This window comes from Dermacentor variabilis, unplaced genomic scaffold, assembly GCF_050947875.1.
Source record: "Dermacentor variabilis isolate Ectoservices unplaced genomic scaffold, ASM5094787v1 scaffold_12, whole genome shotgun sequence".
In the NCBI taxonomy this organism is placed as follows: domain Eukaryota; kingdom Metazoa; phylum Arthropoda; class Arachnida; order Ixodida; family Ixodidae; genus Dermacentor; species Dermacentor variabilis.
The window spans coordinates 55,360,800-55,385,446 of record NW_027460280.1 but is presented as its reverse complement, the minus strand read 5'-3'; the positions used below and the strand labels follow the sequence as shown (position 1 = coordinate 55,385,446).

At 45.4% G+C, this 24,647-nt stretch overlaps 1 long non-coding RNA gene across 1 annotated transcript in view; it reads right to left on the bottom strand.

Annotated features, from left to right (window-relative positions):
* Positions 1 to 6,642: 6,642 nt before the first annotated feature.
* The window catches only part of LOC142565833 (uncharacterized), a 136,690-nt gene continuing 118,685 nt past the window's right edge, over positions 6,643 to 24,647 (bottom strand). Inside the window, exon 3 of the long non-coding RNA XR_012824886.1 lies at positions 6,643 to 6,880. This is a non-coding gene — a long non-coding RNA (uncharacterized LOC142565833). The remainder of the gene's footprint in view (positions 6,881 to 24,647) is intronic.

Here is a 24,647-nt window from a genome sequence, read left to right as displayed (position 1 = left end):
GGCTCGTGGACACCTGGTGACACACCCCTTATCTCACCTCATAGGAGGCTCAGGCTGAAGATTTTCCGGCTATGTATGCCAGGCTAATCCCACCTGCTGTAAAACCACCGCGCCTACCACTACCACCACCCACTACCAAGCCGCGGTTATTTTGACGTCACCGCTTTCGTCACGCCTAGCATGACTATGGCAATTTCGGTTCAAGTAGCAAAACGTCCTAAAGCAGAATGCACAGGTCTTTTATCTAGAAAGCGCTGGTTTGGCAGAAGGGAAATATGCGTGCGATTGTCCAACAAAAATAATTACTTATAGGCGTGACGGAAATATTGCATATGATCAAACGCACGCAAGCATCAGAGATTATTCTGGATTGGACGGTGATATATGTACAAAAAGCAGTCATACGTTTCGTCTAGAAGTTACATTCATCGGCTGACAACCGCCCTCATCCCTGCCATTGTGATAAGAGTGTAGCTTGCCACAGTCCCTGTTTCTGTCGCTTCCATGCATCCAGCACCAGGGGCGTAGCCAGGGGGGGGGGGGGGACTTATGGGGCTCCAGCCCCCCCCCCGAAATTTTTTCGTGCTGTCCATGCACCGCCGACAAAAGCAACCCCCGGCGCCGGAAATCATTCTGGATTTTGTCTAGAGCATCTTTTTCACGCTCGAAAAGCCATTTCACCGCGAAAATTGCGAACTACGACTGAATTTCGCGGCAACGCCCATGCACTGGGAGTCACATAACGCAAGCGGCCCCATCTGAGCGCAAAGTTTCAAGGATGTTTTCATGGCGAATGAGCTCGCCGCGGCATTTCGCGGAGGCCGCGGAATCTACACTCTATCATGGAATTTACGGAACGCGTGGATATCAATTCCGAAACTTTATGGGTACAAAGTTCTCATAAACTTTTGACGTGAAAGGTGCATTGACATTTCCAAACGTGTGCTTTAGATTTTCAATTGCGGAAATTTGTAAGTTTAATGCTCCCAAAATATTTGACGCCAAAGGTGCATTGATTTTTCCAAAGGCGCACATCGGGCCATACAACGAGACAAGCCAAATGAACACGCTATCAGACAAGTTGACAAAGCCCGCAGCGAGGCCCGATGAGACGAAGCGTTGTGGTAGTTGATTCGTGCCGTCATGTTACATAAATAAAAATTTTTTTTTTCACCTGCGCCAAAGCATCCAGTGAAGACACTAAAGCCAACCAAGGCAACTACGTTCTTATTTAGTTTTTCTACTTTGACTTTTAATCGCGAGGACACATTGAGCCTCTTCAATTTTTTTGTTCTCGCTCCCCTAGCCGCGCGCTGCCAGAGCCAGCCAAAGCGCATGCGTTTTTCTCGTGTTGCCTGGCCACCGCGCGGCGCACTTCGGTGCGCGTTCGGTTTTCTCTGGCCGAGTGCATTTTCGCCTGGCAGAGCTTTCGACGCTTTCTAGCTAGCAGACGAGAAAAAGAAACAATGGTCGATAGCAGCCATCACTGTGGGGATTCGACGGATTGCAGCGCGTTCGCTTGAGCGCAACCTCTCCAGAAAGCCTTGTCTCGCCGGTGTAAGATACCGAGCAGAATGCCAAGGTTCTTGGTGGACCAAGCGTCTCGTGTTTTCTTCGATATTGCTTTATTAGCCATATCAGTTGCTCAATGTAGGCATTCTATTGTGACCAACATACCTTGCGTTTTTTTTTTCATTACGGTGCCCCCACCCCACAAAAGGAAAAAAGAAGCGTTGTTGCGGTGCAGCGAATTGTCGCATGGTGAAAGTGCTATTTTGTTACTTCTTTTGCGGAAAGTAATGACCCATGGGGCGCTTCAGCTGCCGGATACTCTTACATTATTGCGATAGCAATTATATGGACACTCTAGGCGCATTCCTGCCGTCGCCGTCGCCCTCATGTTCCGCATAAAGTCCAAGTGCGATAACATTGTGACCCCGCGCCGCATGCTGTATGTGCGAGTGAAAGCGTGGGGGGTGGGGGAGGAGGAATGGGTGAGCCGACGATAGTGGCTCAGTCTTGTGTGCGCAATGAAGAAAAGTAAGGAGCAAGCGCGCCGCCTTCCGTCGCGCGCGATACATCGGGTGGAGTGGATGGAATGGGGGCAGGATCTAGGATTCTGTGAATCTGTGATTGTGCAACATGTTTATTTGCCTTGTTTGACGCATTATACACCGTGACTTTTTCTTAGATACGTAGATTTATTGGAGACTTACTTAAACATATGTTTAAATATCTTGTTGCAAGGTTTTGTGTATACGTGCAGTGAACTTCGTTTCCAGTGGCACCTTTTTGCCCTTTATCATGCTGTATCTTCGCATTTGTATATTCCATTGCATCTTCGCATTTCTAATGCACGAGGGCGAGTCAAATGAAAGTGAGCCTACCCACCCCGCGCAATTATGGTTCTGTTCATTATCTGCAAGGCCTGCGCGTAGCACACAGGCATCTCTCATTTACAAAAGTGACACGCAGGTGTGAGGATAAATGTTCTTTAATGCTCTCATACACTGGGTTGAACATGGCTGCGTGCCGTAATGGACTCTCCAGAAGTTGAGCAGCGTGGTGCCGTCAGGTTTTTGACAGCTGAAGGTGTTTCCCAAAAAGAAATTAGTCGCCGTATGGCTGCCGTGTACATGGAACATTGCATTTCATTGGCCACTGTGAAGCGTTGGAACAAATGGTTCAAAGAAGCACGTGAAAGTTGCAAAGACGATCCCAGACCGGGCCAAAGCCATCGTGCAATCACCCCTAACAAAATTGCAAAGGTTGATGAGCTGATGAGACAAGAACGGAGGATAAGCATCGATGTACTGGCAGAGCGTGTGAACATCAGTCACGGTTTGGCTCACGCCATAATTCATGAACATCTCGGTTAACGGCTCTTGTGTGCACAATGGATGCGCAAGATTTTGAACTACCACCAGAATACGGAGAAGATCAGCGCTGACTTTACTCATCTGATCCGGTATCACAATAAAGGTGACGATTTCTTGTATGCAATTGTGATCGGAGACGAACGACCATGCCACTACTAAGACCCTGAAACACGACGGCAAAGCTTACAATGGAAACATTCAAATTCATCTTCCCCAAAGAAAGCAAAGGCCGTCATTTCCGCCAGAAAGGTGTTGTTGACTTTTATTTTTCGATCGTCAGGGGCCATTATTGATAGAATTTACTCAATCTTGAGAGACTATCGATTGTTTCCGATATTGTGAAACGCGGGATCGGCTGCTTGTCGCAATCAAGAACAAACTACGTGGAAAATTGACGAATGGGGTCATCTTGTTCCACGACAATGCCCGTTCCCACGTCGCTGATGTGGTTAATACAAAACTGTCAAAGTTCAAGCGGGAAACGCTGCAACATCCGCCATACAGCTCAGACCTGTTGCCTTGCGACTTCCTCATTTTGGGGCAACCGAAAAAACAGCTTAAGAGAACCAGCTTCGTCTCGGACGATGTCGTGAAAGTCAGTTGCAGATGTTTTGAAGCAGCAACCCAAGGAGCTTTATGAGACGGGAATTGCGCGACTCTTTAGTCAATGGGACAAATGTCTAAATGCTCATGGGGGCTACTTTTAACTAAAGTACCCCGTTTATTATATATTCGCATTGGCTCACTGTCATTTGACTCGCCCTCGTAGATTCTGCAGAACTCCTTCTTTTTATACGTGGTCTCTGTTGCGACTATAATTTCGGTGCAATTACTCACGATACACAACTGGTGACGGCTGCTGCTGCGTAATGCATTGGAACAAATGGCAGCGTCATTGAGATTTTTCACTGGCTGTTGCATATGTACAAGAATGTAAACAAGGATCTTGAATGACAAAATGTCATTAACATATTTGTCCTCAACTTGTTCATTTCATGGCCTTTACATTTTTTTCATATCAGCGGCATTCACTGCTTTGCTGGCTTCGAACTGATGTAGTTCTAAAGTTCGTGTGATATTTTCTTTACTTAAGAAATAGACAAGGTACATGGAAGCATTGACGTCAGTTATGTTGGGCACAATTCTTGGCACATACGAGTATATTCTTTTATGAAAAAATACATATTTCACTTGTATTGACAGTGCGTAGCGTTCAACAATTCGTTTTCCGCATCTTTGGCAATGGCAATGCAGTTATTATTCGTGTATTTGATCCCTAGGCAAATTGTTTAAGAGGAAGCTTTAGCTCGGGCTCAACTCCGACGCGGCCTATTCAGATACATGTAAAAGGCAGAAACGGTTTTCTGACATAATTCCTTTATCGCTTTTAATGAAATTTGTTGCATTTGAGAGAGTACTTTAAATTCTAGTGTCTGTTGGAAGCGGAATTTCGATTTAGGGCCTGAACTTTGTTTAAAATATTTTGAAAAATTTGAAAGCTCGAAAAAAATAGAAGCGCGAAGTTTAAATATTAATAGCTCTGCATCAAGAACAGATATCGCGGTTCTGTAAACAGTATCCATTACACCATTCAAAGCAGACAAATTTGATATGTCAATTTGTATCATAAGTGAATTGGTTACGTTGTGTACAAGGGTTCTGCAAAAACCGCATTTTCATAATACTAAATTTTGTCCGCTGTAGATGTACTACTATGTGCATTTCACATAATTGTGATCTCGATTTTCATTGCTGATTTACAGAGTTGTAAACTTAATTCTTTCGTTTTCTGAAAATTTTTGATTTTGGCCACTTTTCAATAAAATATTGACGACCTAAGTCGAAAATTCGAAAGAAACAGTCACTAGTATTTAAGTTTTTCTTTTAAATACAACAAACCTCGTCAAATTTGGTTCAGCGGTTGCCGAGAAAAACGAATTCTCCTTCTACGTGTATTTAGATAGGAGCATCCGATCTAATGTTTCCTCTTAAGGAGGAGGTCCACCTGCAACGTGGCGTCCAAATGTGTACAGGCTGTGATCTGAGGTGACGTTGTGGCGCATTCGTGTAATAATGCGATGAATACTCTTATTCTACTTCTCCTACACCAGATCCCAGAACAACCGTTTTGTCGCTACACCGCTTAATGCTAATCGCCTTAACGTCGACAGCCATCATGAGACAGCTATCATCCAAACCATTCCGGTTCTGCCGGAATGGTTTGGATGAGCTGCAATCTCCAATGTTTTTTCTTCTTTTTTTCTTTTTTAGCAACGAAGCTGGCTTATGAGATTCGAGTCCTTCATTGTGCTCGGAACGATATTGAACTTAACCACCGGATCTTCGATCGCTTCGTCTGGCGCTCTGGGTGGGGGCCGATGCGACGTGACAACTTGTTTCTCTCGAACATTCGTTCATACCGCAGTTAGTGTCGCGTTTTCTATACTTTCGCGACGTTACTCACTCATTCTTACGCGAAATCCTTTAGCACAGCCTCTCATTGGCCTTCTCTTGTTGTACCGCCGTTCCAAAAGAAAATGGTTCATGGCATTTTATTTCCTCACGCAAAATTTTTAACCCCTTATTTATTTAACAAGGATCGCAAGGCTTTGGTAAGCTAAGTTATTGATGTATGCCTTACCCCCATGCCAGTATACCGCACCACGTTCGGTAATTGCAAATTGTCTCGCGTTTTGATTGGCGTTATTAAAAATAGATTGGCTCCGCGAATAAAGCATTTCTTATTTAAACTTGATAATTCGACGCTTCCGGTAAGGACGCGACAATATGCAAATAAATTAGTGATTTTCTGAAAACTGCGAATTATGTAAGAAGAAAGAAACAATTGATCATTGATTTATTTATTGTTGAGTTGCCGTATTTCTTTTCATTCTTTCTTTTTTTTTTTTAGGGCAGGGTGGGAGGCGGGGGGCAGTGGCGGGTGTGTTCTACAGGGAACATGAAAGAAAGGCGCAGAAATATTCAAGTCAGTATAAGATACCTCGATGTCGCAAGAAATAAAACGTCGCACTGTGACCAAATTACTCTTGCTGGATTTCATAGTCTCTGGAGAGCCAGAGAGATTGATAGAAGTGCCTAATCATTGAAACAACTCTACAGGAATATATCATTGAAATACGTGGGATATATACGCGCTCTAGCTATGTACTTCTTTTTTTTCTGTTTGATTAGTGTTTCAACTAGCATGACCTCGTTGTTCTTTGTGCTGTGGTATGTGCAGGGGCTATCCTCCTCTGTAACACGGAAAGAAAGTGCAATCGTTGCCTAACGGTGAGAATATTCAGCTGCTCTGCTGAAAAACAGAAGCTTATTCCCATTGTCGATGATGCATTTGTTTTGATAGAATAGGCTCAAAACAAAGCGAAACAGGAACCTACCTACCAACGTACCTCAATGTGCAAGGACTCAGCTTAATATTTTTCTTTTCTTTTTTTAATTCGAGGGTTAGCGCCTCAGAGCATACAGGGGTATGGGATCCGCGCGAAGAGCCGAATAATTATTTGTATTAAAAGCCACGGCTTCTGGTTCCAACTTTCAAGCACATGTTCTCTTTTTTGTAAACTCTTTTCTAGTTTGGCGAGTCCCTATTAACAACTTCGTTTTTGCAACAACTGAAATGTTACACCTCAATAATGAAACCGCTGAGTATGATGCGGTCTTACATTATCATGTATGTATAGGTAAGAAACACCTTAAGAGCGACATAATTCAATGAGTTATTATATGGTTCCTTATTGTTTTATTTGGGAGAAGAAAAAGAACATGCGATCACTTGCATTATACCAGAGTTAGAATCAATACACGTTGTGTTTCAATGAGTCGATGCATTCGAGCACACCTCGCAAGGCGCTTGCTGGCTTTACGTGAAGAGCGGAAGCTGCAGAAAGGCTGTGCTAGTGCTCCACTTGGTGGGAAAGAAAACACACGCGGTCGAATTGCAAGGCCCATCGTTCTATGCCGTACTCCTGCGTCACCGTTTCCTGCAATGAAGTAAAGATGATCGCACCTCAATGGAAGTCATGAGTTAGGAAGAAACATCATTGAATGGGCGCTGCGCTCCTCACAAGTTCACGTATAGGCGCCCTGCATTGGCGACATGGTGCTGCGACTCTCATTTATCACACCAGAGTCACGGACACCAGCCCATAGCGTCACAAAGACATGAAACACTTCAAACGCAACGAGACACGTCGATGCTTTGTGACTCGAACTCGCCCTGGTTGCTTAGTGGCTATGATGTTAGGCTGCTAAGCATCAGGTCGCGGGATCGAATCCCGGCCACGGCGGTCGCATTTCGATAGGGGGCGAAAACACCCGCGTGGTTAGGTTTAGGTGCACGTTAAAGAACCCCAGGTGGTCCAAATTATTCCGGTTTTACCCCACTACGGCGTGCGTCGTTATCAGATCGTGGTTTTCACACTTAAAACCCCTTAACTTTTGCGAATCTTATCTGTTACGCACCGAAATTTGCCCTGCCGAAAGCTTGGGGAAGGGTGCTGTCGTGTTCATGCAACGCGACGCCCTATCTTCACAGCACAGCTAGTCTGCTCTAACTTTTGACCATCTCGAGCACATTTACCTCGTGATAAGATATAAAAATTTTCATTGTGAGTGCGAATCGCTTCTTTCAAATTTTGTTTATTCCGCTCGCTTCAATGTGAGTGGTGGTACTTTCTTCATAAAGGTTGACTAATACAGGCTGTTTCACTTAACATGAGCCAAACATTAAAGATATGCAAATGCCACGTAGCTGGACCGAACCAAGGTAATGTTGTTTGACGTCGCTTGGAGTTACTCAGGTTATTTTTTGCATTCCGCCAAATTAGATAATTAGTATTATTCAAATAATCAACTTCTGAATTATCATAGTTATATAAGAAGTGCCAATGAGAAAATTGCAGAGCAACATGAAAAACTCGCGATGCAGATTTGCGTTGCTAAATACATGCTACATAAAACTGTTTTTCCTAGCGTGAAAGAAGCCCGCGAATACACGAAAAATTGCCGCGCAACTGGCCGCTCGAGGCAGTTTCCGTGTATTAGCAGGCATCTTTCATGCTTGGAAAAACACATTTAGGTAGCACGCACTGAGCAACAGAAAGCTCTATCAGGAGTTTTCCATGTCGCTCTGCAATTTTCTCATTGGCACTTTCTCGTGCGATTATAACAATTGAGAAACTGATTAATTCATTAGGACTAATAATTCAATTAGGAGGAAAGCAAAAAATAATCTGAGTATCTCCGAGCGACGTCAAACAACATTACCTTGGTTCGGTCCGCTATGTGGCATTTGCAAATTTTTCATATTTGGCTCAGGTTACGTGAAACACCTTGTATAATTACCTCAGCTGACCTGCATAAATGACTCCAGATATAGTGCCTTATTCGCCGGGCGACTGTTGTAAATTACTAATTTCCTAAGGTTCCCTCTAGACATTTTGCAGACTAGTGGAAGACCTTGCAGGAATTACGGTAGGCAACTTACGTTGGACGTTCCAGACTTTCTCAAGACGAGAACTAGCGCACATTATGGACATTCGACATTGCGCCAACGCTGCACATTGCAGACAGCAACACAGTCTGTCCAGTCCAGAATATTATATTTTTGTCGAAATGACGTGTTTATGCAATGCAACATTGCAGCTGCCGTGTAAATTCAAATACACGTCCGAAAATTCTACCTTGTTTTTCTTTCATTTGCAGTCATTCATTGAGGTGCATAAGCTCGTCATGAAGTGCCTGCGAAATTGGCCGTACGCAGCAGCGAACCCTCTATTCCCACTATCAGTAATAACTAACCAAGACTGCGCTACTATTGCTGAAGGCACATTTACCTGACTTTATTACGATCCACTCTGCTCGCGGCGATGTATCTTAAGAATTCGCAGGAATCCGCTCAACGGGAACGGCAGTGTGCGCGCATACGACGCTTACTCTGTCAGCCGAAACTAGAACAATGCTCTGACTCCGCTACCGAGCCCGTATAGCGGAGCACGCGTCAGTATATCCCGAGAATCTGCATCCACATAGCGGAGGTGATGATGATGATGTTGAACCTTTGCCATGGCTCGCACCCACTGAGGGGGATAGGCCAAGAATCGGGCTGCAGGAGGTAGCTAAACAAACTTCTAATTTCAAGACGATAAACGCAAAGTAAAAGAAATACAAAATAAGGAGACGATGCATTAACTAGAATTGTATGCGAGCGAGCAGTCAGACTGTGAATGTTAAAAGAGGGTACAGTCAAGGAGAAATTAATGTTAATAAAGAATTTAGAGAAACCAATTTAGGAGAAATGAATGCAGATTTGATATCTAGAATAAACATACAATAAATAGTAAGGAAATCGTTTTTTTTTTCAGTGAAATAATCAAATACTCCGGAAGAAACGTTTCTGTTACTATAGCCTGTGTCGAGGCCCCAAATGATAATACTGGTATACTTAACCCTAATCCGATTTTGCAGAGTGCAGCTTCGAGCAATATCTTTCTCTGGTGTGAATATCGTCTACGTGATAAAAAGTAGTGGTCTATTGATTCAATATCCTTGCAACTGTGGCATAGAGGGTACATCGTCAGACCAGCTCTATGTAAAAAAAAGATTTCAATTGCGGAATGCGAGAGCGTAGTCTGGCGTATGTAACCTCCAATTGCCGAGAAGGACACCGCTGTTTATTCCAGCAACAACCGAGGTGCTGAAACTCTGGAGAGGGTATCAGCGATAATTTAATTAAACCATATTGCAAACAAAATTTCCTGTATCTCGATGCAGTGATGTAAGCTGTATACGGTAAAACATGAATCAAAAGTCCATTTAAAAACGTTCTGGCTAATACATCTGCCATTTCATTTAAGTATAAACCACGTTGGCCAGGAAACCAGAGCAAATTAATTTTTTTGTAAAGTTGTTGGGACTAAATTTTGAAACGTGCTTAAGATAACTATGTTCGTTGCCATGGAAAGCAACACACATACCGCTAGAGAATCTGTAACTGCGACAGCTGACGATTGATTAGCGGGAAGTTTGCGCAGCGCTAGAACAATAGCTAATAATTCTGCTATGAAAACAGGCGTGTAATCTGTAAGGCGTACAGAAAAAGTCCAACAGAGAGAAGGAGAGAAAAACACCTACGCCAGCCTTCTCATCAGACAGTGAAGCACCAGTGGCTATTATATTGCCTGTTCCCAGGTGAGAAAGGTATGCTAGCAATCGGTCCTTTAAATATTGGTATGACATTAGCATTTCAAAAGAAAATGTCGTCAAGTTCTATCTGGGGACTTATCTTAGATTGAACTGTTGGTCGAATACGTTGAATTTGTACATTTAATGGATTTAGGTGTGCCTGTACAAATACAATATGAGGTGTGCGTAGTCGCGGCCAGTGATTACTAAAAAATGAATTAGGTCCATTAATGAAAACATACGTTAATATTCTTTGAACAGAATCATACATTTTTGGGTACGTTTGGACTGCAAGGATCCTGAATCTACTTTTTAAACATGGTATTCACGCTTCCATGTGAAGAATGGTGTTCGGGAGTCCAAGGCACAATCGCAGAGCTTCCGTTTCTGATAAAACCAGAAGCTGCATTTTATAAGCTGGGCTGACGGAAAACAAGACACCCAAATTCCACGATAGGTCAGACACACATTTTATATATCATAATTAATGTATATTTTCGCAACCCATATCATCGTTTACTCATCTTACGCAATCATCCCACGGCACGAGTTGCCTTAGACGGGACTTTATCAGTGTGGGTTTTCCAGTTTAGTTTCCCATCATACGTGATTCCCAGATATTTAGGAGAGCGTGGTGGTGCGTCAACTTGGCTTCCTCGTAGTTTTCCAGTCAAGTTCTCTGCGCTTCCTTCCCACATTTCAGAGACGGGCCCTTGAAAACTGCCGAAATCAACACACTTCTGTGTAGCGTCTCATCGAGTGAAAATAGAGCGGATGGGCCGTAAGCGACGCTCAGCTAAAACCATATGTTGTTAAGACATGCAGTGAAGAAGCACAGTAACGCATACGCGCTGTCATGTCATTTGCAACGAAGCACCCAGAGACTCTGCCATCTCATTGTTATGCTGTTTTTGTGGCGTCGACATCAATTAACTTCCTTTAACTTGGCGCTGGTTTAATATTGTCTCGGGAACATCGCTACATCACCGCTCATCTACTGTTCCTCTAGACACAATATCTCGCGTGGGCACAGTGCCCTGCCAGCACTTCTTGGCGCAGCACATTGGTCTAGCGTCGCGCCAGAGATGTCATATGGTATTTTGTTCATTATCTAGTTTGGGCTTTCGTTCTTGTATATGCTGCCACCTAGTGAAATCGGGAAGACATAGTCCCCCGTGACTGCGCGTGGTCGGCGTTCTGGCAGCGCGTGCTCTTCTTCTTCTTCTTGAGATAGAACACGTGTGAAAGACTATTAAACGTGTGCTTATGTGACTCCTCGTCTGGTCGTCTCGCTATTCCTTCCTGGCTACAACATTAGTGTGTTTTTTTTTTGTAGTCACATACAGGTGCAAACATTTTAATCATCGCGTATAAATAAGTACCCACTTAAGAAAGGATAACATACATGATGATGATGATGATGGCCTCATGTTATGGCTCATACCCACACTGGGGGATTGGATACATATAACAGAGCAAACAATTTCCAAACCTCTTCATTGCCTTTACTTATTCAAAACCGAGCACGCGGTGCTGCGCAATGAGAAAGAAGTGTTTCCTCGTGCCCCATTGCCGTTCACGCTCGGTCAGAGAAGATAGCGAGAAAGAAGCCTAGGTCGCCGCGTTCCAATGTCAGAAACGTCCCAGTCGGACAAGCAAGTCGCACTGCTTCAAGTGGAATTGGGTCGCACGCGATCAATTCAGGCAGCAGTAAGTATCGCGATGCCCGGAGGATCCGCAGTGCCTGAACTTCGACGAATAACAACATGTGTTGGCGCAGCCGAAGCTACTTCACAGTTGCACGAAGACCTACTACGTTCGACGAGCCTTCTTGACACGCCGCGAGAGTCCGGGGCTTCGGTGCTCGCTCCCAATCCACCCGGCAAGAGCGATCGAGGAGGACCGCCTCGGCGTTCTCGGCAGCGAAGACGACCTACTTTAGCTCATCACCAACGGGCTGGTGCAGAGCAATTAGCTTCAGGAATCCTTTTCGCTACGTACACCGAGGCGACTGCCCGTGACGACGACCAGCGGCTGCATCTATGGATCCTGCTCCTCACGACGGCTGAGCGGCGCCTTCCTCGCCAGCAACAACGTTCGGAGTCAGCGCATCACCAAGCTGCTGATGCACGGACCAGTATGCTGGACACTCCGGAGCCATTGCAAAGCACCAAGAAATCGGGTCATGTGCTGCAGTCCTCAAAACTGCCTGTGTGCAGATCTTCGGCCGCAGCGGCTTCGGTCAACCAGGAGCGTGTTGTGCGCTTCTCCGCGTCATTATGCCGCATTGATGTGACTGGTTGCCGCTCGCTCCCTCCAGCTGACTGTCACCCTTCGTTGGGCGGGAAGACTTCCGGATTGCTGGAGCTGCTGTACAGCTCACTTTTCCTGACGCCGAGCCCACCTGGAAGGTCATCTCACAACAAGCCGCTAGACCGGCTCCTTTCCTGCGTCAGGCCTCGACCATTTCCTTTTCCTGCTCCTGCTGCTGACACAAGGATCCCTTGCACTTTTGTCAACAGCTGCTTGTGCGCCGCACTAGTCCGTGCTGCCTCAGTTGCATGCCTACAGGATGACGTGGTGTTTTCGCAAGTGAGGAATGGCGACGCTGCTGAGGCGCTCCTGGAGCAGGAGGCCGACCACCTGGGCGAGCATTTACTGATGGCCCTGGGTCTCGACCTGCTTGACCAGCGGCTCCAGCGCAGCAATACATGCCTTCAATGCCTCCTAGCAAACCGTCGCAGAGGTATCGGCAACAAGGGCCTGGCCGCAGTCAAACTTGCGCTTCCGCTCGTTATGCACGCCGTCGAACGTTTCCTCGCCAGGATGGCAAGACACACGGAGAAGGATGAAGAGAAAATGCTGAGTGCAGTAGTACTGCCATATACAGCAGACATCAACCAGGCTGAACGCGACAGGTTTCATGCAGTCCCTCAATGACGAAGTGGTGGAAGACGACGGGGCGGAAGGCTCCATGTGTACTCTCACTCAACTGGAGGAAAGGCACCTGCGCCTCCTGTACATCCCGCATACATTGACGACGATGGGACGGGCGGACCGTACTTCTTGGTCATGAACATTTTGTCAATTCAGTGGCAATAATTCACGATGACCTTTGATATGTTAGTCCACTCGCGGCGTATGATATTGAATATAGTGCTTCATTGGGCGTATTTGATGTTATTAAATAAGTAGGTTTTCAAGCGCAATCTTGGGGTTGTCTTTGTATGTTGTCCGCGTTAACAGAAGTAATGGCACCTTTACTTATTAAGGATTACACTGTATTCGTGTTTCGCCAGGCGCGCAAGCTTCACACGAGCTCTTGCGAGCAACGAAGGCAATATTTCCAAGGGGTTTTGGATGATGATAATGATGATGGTGATTATGACGACGACTAAGACCACGACGACGACGACGATGATGATGATGGTGGTGGTGATGATGATAATGATGGTATTCGTGGTGATGTTTAATATGATGATGATGATGATGATGATGATGATGATGATGATGATGATGATGATGATGATGATGATGATGATGATGATGATGATGATGATGATGATGATGATGATGATGATGATGATAAAGCCTCAATTAATGGCACAAACCCATCATGCGGGATAGGCCAGGAATCGGGTGGTAATATGATTGAAAAATATCATAAATTTGTTAACAAATAAATAACACAGAAAAGGAAAATAAATATATAACTCAAGCTGAAAAATAAACTGTGAATACATGAGTTGAAGTAGGGGTCAATACTATAGTCAGCCTTGCGTTGATAGGAATACTAAAAAATATTGTTACTGAAATACATAATATAAAGGATATACTTAAATATGAGCAAATTAAATTTTGAAGAATAATACTAGTAAGGTTTAAACTGTAAATTTGTACATTTACTTTTTGAACTTCCTAAATTGAAGTAGAAGTAAATCACTTGTGGAAACTACGAAATATTAACAAGGCGTTCTTTTTGTGCCACATAGAAAATTATAAATGGCTATAGGCAAACGTTCCTGTGGCTGTATCCCAATAGTGTTTTTCCAAGGGAGAGTTTAGGAATATTTCCGTGCCAATAAAAATAATAAACAAAGAAGAAGAAGAAAGTGACCATTATAAATGTAGTCAATCAGCCATCTCATCTGAATTCGCAATTACACACTAGTTGTTCGAACCAAGCTATAGTTTTTCTAGGTCTTGATTCGATCGTGACATTATCAGTGCTGGCAATCATCCGATACTTGGTTCTGCCCCCTTGTTGGCACATACCATATTTTGAAGGATCATCATGATCACGCACATTATTATCATCATCATTATCAGGAAACATAGATTTGTGTGCTTAGGAAACGGGCCAGAAGAGTGTCTACCGTAATGACACTAATTAAATGTTTCCTGTTTATGCGAACGATGATTAGCGGTGACATGAAGAAGGAATGCGCCAGTTTTAGAGAGAAACTGTTACATGCGACTACAAGCACTTCAAAACGTTATACGCGTGTTTTCACGGGGGGGGGGGGGGGGGGGCATATTAGAGTTGATGTGCAGGCCAAGTTTGAAGTGTGTGGGTAATTAGGGCTATATGAAAATGGTTAAACCGTCGTTTTCTGCGTGTTGAGATGTGCATACGAAGCGATTACGAAGTTTTTTTTCGCTGCCAAGACAGAATTGAAAGTGGCAGTACTGTTATATTTGGAGAAACTGGCAGACGTGCTATGCTTGATCTGTACGCAAATGTGTAACTGTATATTTTAAGAACAGCCTTTGCAGTAAATTACTTATTCAGGCATTCGAACGCGTTGCAAGCGTATTTTTGAGCCACTCAAAGAGTTTTCCGAATGCCTGGGAAGAATTCAATGTGCCGCAGAGCTTGTAGTAGGTTTGTAGTGGGAATTCTTCAGTAGATTTCAGTGCTGCCATATATATATATATATATATATATATATATATATATATATATATATATATATATATATATATATATATATATATATACAGGGTGTTTGAGCTAACTTTAGCCGGAGTTTAAAAATATACCGATGCACTCTACGGCGACATGACCAAATGCATGTTGCTCACTTTTGTATCTAGTGTGTCACGCTATTTCTTGTACTTCTCTTAATTAGATAATTAGTCAAGATTAATTAACCGGCTTCTGAAGCAATGCAGCTAGGAAAAAAATCCATTTAGGGAGTTGCCGAGTGGTTTGCAAAACGTCCGAATAAACAGTTTCTGTCTTCTGTCTATTAAGTGTTAGTTTTTTTCAGCTTACTGCGGACGCCCGCGAAATACCAAAAAAAAAAAAAAACACCACGTGACATGTCCGCTTAAGTCAACGTTACTAGACTAGGTTATGTTTTCATACACCTGTGACTGCGTGAACCCACCACCGATCCTCGCATCTCGTGGCGCTGCTGTCGCACTTTGCTCGGTCAGCACGGCGCGGACGGGGCGGCGAAGCACTTGGTTAAAACACGTTGGCGGGCTAGTGGGTTAGAATCCATGGTAGATTGTATAGGCGCGACTGAACGAGGCGCTGTCTCTGCGTATTTGTTTCTTTCTAGGTTCACGTTCAGTCGCGCTTATACACTCTATCATGGCGAAGCACTGTCCGCGCTGTTCGCGCGTTTGGGCGGTGTGTGTACATGCGTGTTTTGCTGCGGTCTCGGTGCTTTTTGCGACACTCTTGCACGTTTTCAATGCCGTGTGCAATTTGACAGTTTACGGCCCGTATCATCTAATTTTATTTGGTGGCGCGAATGTATACTTATGCTCCGTTCCTGCAGCGAGAATCTGCCTTGAATGTGCAAGTCTGCTCGCAAGCGACCAAAGCTCACGTAGGTTTTAACATTGCACTTTGAATGTGGTGCTCTGATGAAAGAAATAATGCTAGCTTCATTTGTTTTTTCATCCCGAAATGTAGTGGTGAGAGTATGTGTATACGGGGTGTCCCAGCTAGCTTTAGCCAGAGCATTAAAATATGCGAATGCCACATAACTCGACAGAACCAAGGTAATGTTGTTTGCCGTGGCCTTGGAGATACTCAAATTATTATTTTTTCATTCCGCCTTGTTATGTCATTAGTCTTAAGTGCGAAGCTCTATATGACTACAGTTCCGTGCAGTTTTGTTCACCGTGAACACAAACTATCATCATCAATGGCCCATACCGCCGTAAGCATTCATGCTCCCGTAATCAAACAAAAAATTCAATGGCTCATAGTCCCGTAAGGCAGAAGCTACAAGCACTCAGCAAAATAAAGAGAACAGTGCTTAAATTCTTTCTCATCACGCATACAACATACAGAACAGCATGTCAAAAACTGTCATCATTAATGGCTCATACCCTCTTAAGCAATCAAAAAATTGCAATGACTCATAGTCCCCTAAGGTTCATGACTACACATTTTGCGTGAATTAGCTGCGATGACACTACCCCTGTTGTCGTTGTCGGTGATCTCAATGTGGATGTGTCGGTACCGAAAAGGGAGCGGTTTACGCGTTCCGTGTTGCAGACACATTCCTTGCGCTGCCACACCGATCCGGTCCAACCGACCACTCAGCGGCATGCGTGCATCGGTTTGACATTATCAAAGATTGTGATTGCAGCTGCGAGTGAAATAATGACCATCGATCAAGACAATAAATGGGTGTGCGTACCTTTAGTCACAATGACCACCCATAAAGACAATAAATGAGTTCGTACCTTTGTTCAAAATTATCTGTCACCTCCGTGTCATGTGCTAAACAGCTTCACTGGTCAACTACCTTCACAGAGTAGAATGGCTCATGATTTTTTTAATTCAGGTCCATTAAGCATGTTCTTAAGTAGCGCTAACTTCACAAAACACAAGAACGATGAAGGGAGACACACACCAAGTGCTACAAATTTCAACTGAACTTTGTTGGAGGAAAACAAGAAGCTTTATAGACAAAAAACGGAATCAGCCAGAAGGCGAACAGCGATATATACATTATCACGGCGTGGGGCATGAAATCCATTTCTTTTTTCGACAGTGATACCGATGCCTGGCTTACACACATGTCACCATTACAACGTATGTAATAAGCTTCGACTATCTCTCTTGTGATCGTGTCATGATACCTATACAACAAGGTGGTTCGTTCGTATTGCGGTTGGCATCCGCAATTCGTGCAATGCTGAACCAGCTGTGAACAAGGCGGGCACCTTGAAGAATAGCTGTGTCCCCGCAATCGCACGTTTAGACAACGATCGGTTTGGTCGATATAACACCTGCGACATAAAATCGGTATACTGCATACAACGCCATGTTTGCAGGTTAGAGACTTTTTGACGTGTTTTTTATGGCATACCTTCCTCGATGACTGCGCCTGAGCACGCTTTTTCACAGTTTGATAGATCCCTTGTAGCTTATGCTTGGTTGAAAAGACTGTCCTACCGCCATATCACTCGCCCACTTTTTTCAGCCTAAGCGAAAGGCCGTGAACATACAACACAGCGGTCTTATTCCAAGTCCTAGTACTTGGTCTTATGTGCTTTTGGTCATCACTTTTTAGCTTCCTTATTAACTTTTCGCCGGCGGACGCAATAACATGGCTAGGATAAAGTGTATCTCTCAGCATTCCAACCTGCCAGGAGAAGCTTCCTTAGTATTTGTTATGACATGACTTTTTCAAGACCGACTTCAGGCATGAAAGGGCGATGCCATCCTTCACCAGTCTAGAATGGCCAGCTTTATACGTAAGGCTTGTTTTCAACAATAAGGGGGGGAGGGGGACATTACCAGCAGACGTGATTTTGCTGAAAGAACAGACTGAAGTCAAGGAATTCAATGTAACCATACTTTGGGATTTCGCCCGTAAAATTTAAACCTTCGCCACACTCCATGAACACCTTTATAATATTGGCCATTTGCATGCTAAGTTGAGAGACTACAATAAAAACACAAGGTAGTCCTCCACGTACGCAATACTAGTAGTTAGCGCTACTTAGGACAATGCTAAGTGTAAACAAACTAGCCAAGTTTTCTGTTCCATTCAGATGAATTACATTAGGTACCATGCGGGCGCACTAGCGGTAGCTTCCTCGGCGCGCGTATTTGCTGGAAGAGGATATGGATTATGTGTATTATGCTTGATAAGAATCATAGTATACGATGGTGCTCGATTTTATTTTAGTCACAACTTATGCAGAAATAGACGATGCTGTTATTTATAGCAAGCGCCATGCGAAACAAGACTATATCCTACTTCTTGTGACAATTTTCAATTGAGTTAACAATAGACTTCATCAGAACGTATCCCATTTTGCATTTCTCCACCTACCTTTATTCACACATCAAATATCCGTTAAAAAAAAATGTTACCCTTTCCTTTTTAGCTTCTCCTGAAACGTTTCTGACACAAATAGAGCACGCTTTACAGGATAAAATAGTGATGAATGCTTCAAGTATGGGTTGAGTGCATTTTTTTTTTTAATACAGCTAAACATACTGGCCGTACATTGCACTTCGATCTCATTTAGCTTCTCCTGAAGCACTATTGGCAAAGGCAGAGTACACTTTACAGAAAAAAAATTCACTGACGATAACGATATTCCCCAATGCGAAATTTGAGCTCCGCTCTATGCGTGTTCTCATTTCGCGATACATTGAGGCAAATAATTTGAGAGACATGTAGGAGAATCGGCAATCGTCTGAAAGCTGATCTGCGGGTCAAGCGCATCAGTTTTTTTTTTTTACATTACTCGTCCAAGGTTCCAGTATAATCGCTGGTGCCGCTTGGCTTCCAGAGGGCACTAAGCAACTAGCGTCGCGCATACAACCGGATTACAAAACAATCTCAAACCATTACAATCAAAACAAGCGCGAACTAGACTAAACCAATCAAACCAAACAAGCGCGAGCGAGAGCTGATGCGAGCAGAGGATCGTACGAAACAAGCGGTCCGGCTCGAGTACACATCGAGCGGTCTGACGAGTCCGCATGAAACTAGTTTCCCGCGCGCACGTCACTGAAGGGGCCGTTTTCATTGGTCTCCGCCGTTCGCTGCTCGCGTCTTTGGTCTGCCGTTACACATTCGCTCTTTCACGTTTCGATCTCGTGTTCGTTAACTCGGTTACGCTGCCGCCAACTCCGATGCTCGCCGCAGGAACGGGCCCCATTAAGAGCTGCGCTCTAAAGAAAAAAAAGAATTCTGTAACATTTGCCCGAAGTATGGGCTTGAACAGATTATACTATACATAAATAAAATGCACTCCCAGTTTTTTTTAGCTTCTCCTGACGGCTCTATTGATGAACACAGAGCACGCTTTACGGGAAAAAAATGCTGAACAATTAATTTGTTTCGTGGTAGCATGAGTACATTTTACGATAGCTAAATAAAACGGCAGTACATAGTATTTCCTTTTTATTGAGCTTCTCCTGAAGCGCTATTGGCAAATGTAGAACACGCTTTAGAAGAAAAAAGAAAGGCTGCACAATGTGCATGACGTATGGGCTTGAGTACATTGCACTATGCACGCGTAGCAGTAGCTTTGTGACTGTGGCGTCGCGCTGCTGAGCCCATCGGTTGTCAGCAGCGCAACGGTCGCGGGTTCGGTGCGGGCCATGGTGACCGCATTTCGATAAGGGCGAGGTGCAAAAACTCTCATGTACTTATATTTAGATGCACGTGAAAGAACCTCAGCGGTCAAAATTATTCCGGAGTCCTCCCAGCGGCGTGGCTCGTAATCAGACCATTGTTTTTTTAAGTAAAACCCCACAATTTCATTTTATTGGGACAGCAACTATACGGAAACTCCAAGCGCATTTACGCCGTCGTCGTCGGCGTCACGGTGATGTTGCATACAAAGTCCAGGTGCGATAACATCGCGGCTGCGCGCCGAACGGGTGCGAGTGAAAACGTGCGAGGCCAAGCCGAGGGTGGTGGCTGGATCTCACCCGCACAATGGAGGAAGGCGGGGAGGAAGCGCGCGTCTTCCATTGCGCACCGGAGGGGAGGGAAAGAGGGGTGCGGGTGCTCTACACCGGCGGCGGCTCCGAATTACGTGGCTGAGAGCGGCCACGCGGGCTCTATTTTGAAAGCGATCTGTGATGGCTATGCAAGTACAGAGTCTAGGCGCGCCGAGGGCTGATGGCTTTGTGTGCGCTGTGTTCTCGCCGCTTAGTTCACGTTTAAGCTAAAAGGAGCATGAACGGTAATTCGGTCGCAGCTTCAGCATGGACTTCGTCACGCTAGCAGTTCCACAGCGAGTGTCCGCGGTCATTGAGGAAGATGTGTTCACGTTTGGTGCGCGCACACGACATCATGCTTGTTAATTTAGGTAGTAAGCGAATGTTTGCAAGTTTACACAGCCGATAAAACTACTGTCCTCAATTTGTATAGGTATCTACTAGTTCGCAATTGCAATAGATGCAAACAGATGCGGTAACGCATTACATTTACAACCGAAGTAATAGAAATAGCGAGAAATATATATATATATATATATATATATATATATATATATATATATATATAATTTTACGCGTAAGGTTATGGGCCGTGAGACCCTTCCGCATTTTATAGCTTGCGATGCTGCACATGAAACATTACGACTGTCTTCGACGATCTGGACGAAATAGGAAGATCGGTCAGGAAATAGGATCAGTATGGACGATAGGTCATTTTTGTGCAGCTCTCAGAATTTTGCGTTCTTTTCCCTCTTCTTTTTTGTATGATTGAAGCACAAGAAAGTGCAGTCAGATTCATGCTCCACTTGTGGCGTTGTAAGTGCAGCTATGTGAGCACGCGGCTCCGGTGTGCGCCGCAATTCTCGCCACCCATTATACTCCGCTTCATACATCAGGTGCAACGCTGTGGAAGCTAGAGATAATATTTGCAGTGGCTGCGTTCGCACTTATAAACAGTTCGGTGCCTTTTGACGGATCTTTGTGAAAATGTCCTTTATATAAGGTCAGTTCAGAATGAAAATAAGAATCTACCCTTAGAAGCAGACAAACCGCGCGCTCATTCGGCTGTTAACACGTTGTTCTAAGTGAATTTGCTTTTCGTTGTTTTTTCATCTGCATCCCGTCGCGGCAGCCTCACGTGCATACTCGAGCGAGCGAACGCCGCTCGCGCCCAGCCAAGCACAGACGGAACGCGCGGAGTAATAAAATTTGGAGACCGCACTACTTGCGTAGCTTCCATAGCGTTGCGCCTGATGTATGAAACGGAGTACAGTCCATGAGAGGGCTACTACACTATTATTCCGGTGAAGCTTGTATTGCCCCACTCGTTTCGGCGTCGGTGTTGCCGTACGAAAAAGCTCAATGCACGTGAAAATGAAAATTGCTTGCGGGGCTGCGGATTCGAGCCACCGATCTCCGGTTTGCGAGACAACCACGTAAACAGCTTCGGCCACTGTCGGTTCGTCGTACGCGCCCTTTAAGGAGGGGTTTTAGATGAATGAAGAAGGAGACGCAGCGCGACGTGCGAGCCAGTGACCGGCATCCCTCCCTCTGAAGGAGGGAAAGGGTGGGATCGTGTGTTCGCTTGCACCCCTCTTCACAGTATAGCGGAAGCGCCGTCAAGTTACAACTTGACGGCGCTTATTATTATTGTTGTTGTTGTTGTTGTTGTTGTTGTTGTTGTTGTTGTTGTTGTTGTTGTTGTTGTTGTTGTTGTTGTTGTTGTTGTTGTTGTTGTTGTTGTTGTTGTTGTTGTTGTTGTTGTTGTTGTTGTTGTTGTTGTTGTTGTTGTGACTGCTACTACTACTTCTCGCTATCTGTAGCCGCAAACTCCTCGCCCTTTGTGCAGCCTGTCAACAACAAAAATGCTGACACGGCGTAAACTTGCTATATTGAAATAAGTTCCGAACATTTAAGCAAGTAATGTTGAATTCCAATGGCGGAGTCGGAGCAGCCGACAGACTCCGGGAGCGAGCACTCGACTCTGCCGCAGAGCAACGCCTCGAGATCCGCGAGTGGAACACAACCTGCGCCGCCGGAGCAAGGCGGTAGCGGAATTTCTATCGCCGAGTTACCCAGGATACCTTGCGTATTGTCATTTCCTTCCGCTGTTTGCATGCTCCCAGCACCGCCGCACCGGTCACTTGTCTCTTCAGCGCCGTTCACCTGTTGTTGATTTTAAGTGCGGAATGGATATCTCGCCAAGCGTGCAGCAGCTTTTGCTTCCTCGCGCGTCGTGACCGGTGGCGCCTCCCAGCAGACAAACGTGGTAAAGTAAATACGTCACACAGAGTTCTGGTCCACTCCGCCGAGTTCGGCGGATTACCTTTTTCTGCTGCACGGAGTGGCTCCCGCTCTGAATCCACTCCGACTCTCTAATTGGAACACCTTACTCCCGCCCTCACTCTGTCAATGGAACAAACTTGCTCCGAAACGAGCAGAAAAACTTGCTCCGGCTCCGCCATTGGAATTCAACATAAGTTATCTCGGCAATTTTGCGAGGCAAAGACTATTGAGCTCTATCTATAAAATTAAATTGTGGGGTTTTGCGGGCCAAAACCACTTTGTGATTATGAGGTACGCCGTAGTGGAGGACTCCGGAAATTTCGACCACCTGGGGTTCTTCAACGTGCACCCAAATCTAAGTACACGGGTGTTTTCGCATTTCGCCCCCATCGAAATGCCGCCGCCGTGGCCGGGATTCGATCCGGCGACCTCGTGCTCAGCAGCCTAACACCATAGCCGCTGAGCAATCACGGTGGGTGCGCTCTATCTATAAGCCTCACTCACTGCATTTTCGTACACCTTATTTGGGCGTCTACCCTGTTCGAGCGAAGTTCGTTTGAATGATGTTTCCAACATTCGTTCTACGTTTAACGTCACTGACGATGCAGCGCTTGAGCGGCTAGTCACGTGGTACTTATCTAGATCTCTCGCACTATCCTTGGTGGTCGGAAAAGTTAAGACTATAAAAGGCGTTTTCTTTTTTTATATATATAAATCGTTGGAATGCTTCCCAACACGCTATCCAACTATTACACTGAAGGCCCTGCATTTAAGTCGAAAGTTTGAAAGTAAGCTAATATTATTGCTTTTTTTGCTAATTAGCTAATCAGGCTCAACGCGAGGAGTACCTTGAGTTCCTTAAGGGAATAGTGAACAATACTCTGACGGTCGCTTTGGCAGATCACGCACTTGCTATTTTAACGCTCCGCACAAGATAGGCGAAACAACCTGCACGTTTAGTTTCGTTCGCCTTACGACACGCGGGATACAGGACGCAAAGCGCACTTTTATGAAATCGCTATTTGCGCCCAAAATCTTAAGAGCGCATAATTATGGTCATTGTTCAAGGACCACGGCACTCCCCACGCTCTGCTCGTTCAGCGACACTAAGCCGGCGGAGTTAAGGCTTGCGCTCCCTGTGGACGTTCAGTAGCGTTCCCCAGCACACCATAGCGTGGTGTATAACGGGACAGCGTAGCGCGCTCTCTTAGTTTTTAACGCTGCTTATTTAGATACTCTGGCAAACACCGACCTGGAACAGCCCAAAAAGTGAGCTGTTACCTCCTTCATAGAAATATGTGGGGAACCATGGGAAATGAGTGAAAATCATGCACTGGGTCTTACTACACCCGAGGTTTGTCGAAAAACGGCACACTTGGCGAAAGAACTACGTGACTGAAAAAGTATATATATATATATATATATATATATATATATATATGGGGTGCCGATGAAGCCGTGCCATCCGGAGCAGACGTCGTCGCGTGTTTGTGTGTGTCCTCGTGTGTGGAAAAAAAGGAAGAAAGAAAAAGCATCTCGGCGCGCGACCAGGCCACAGAATCTATGGAGGCTGCTTCGGCTTCTCCCAGTGACACGTGTCCCCCAATTTGTCTTGTCAGGAAAACCGAGCGGCGTCGCGAGGCGCGCGCGAGTCGAGGAGCCCGACGCGGAGGACACGGCAGCGCGCGCGGGCTACGTGCGACGCATGTGTGTATGCGTGGAACGCACCGCTCTAGCCGATGGAGAGGACGACAGCTGGATCGGCCTAGATTAGAATCGATCGACGTTTTGGGGCTTGCCCCCCCCTCCGCGGGCCGCTCCTGGAGCGAGCGGCGCGTTCTCTGCTGCCGAGGTGGGCCGCGGTTGCGCCAAATGCGTGCGGGGGAGAAAAAGAGCCTCCCTCCCTGACCGCCGGGTGTGCCTGTGTATTTGGCCGCGCAGGGTAGTTGCACTGCCCACGTCACGGAGCGGAGCAGAATGCGCGGGAACTCGATCTGAAGCGGTCCCCAATTCGCATGTTTGCGAACGCGCGGGCATATAGTACGCGCAGGCGCGGGCGTATAGTTTCGCGCAGCTATTTCGGCGCTTCTCAGAACGTGTTGAAAACAACGTCTCAGATTAAGTTAAATTATGGGGTTTTACGTGCCAAAACCTCTTTCTTATTATGAGGCACGCCGTAGTGGAGGACCCCGGAAATTTCGACCATCTGGGGATCTTTAACGTGCACGTAAATCTAAGTACACGGGTGATTTCGCATTTCGCCCCCATCGAAATACGGCCGCCGTGGCCGGGATTCGATGCCGCGACCTCGTGCTCAGCAGCCCGACACCATAGCCACT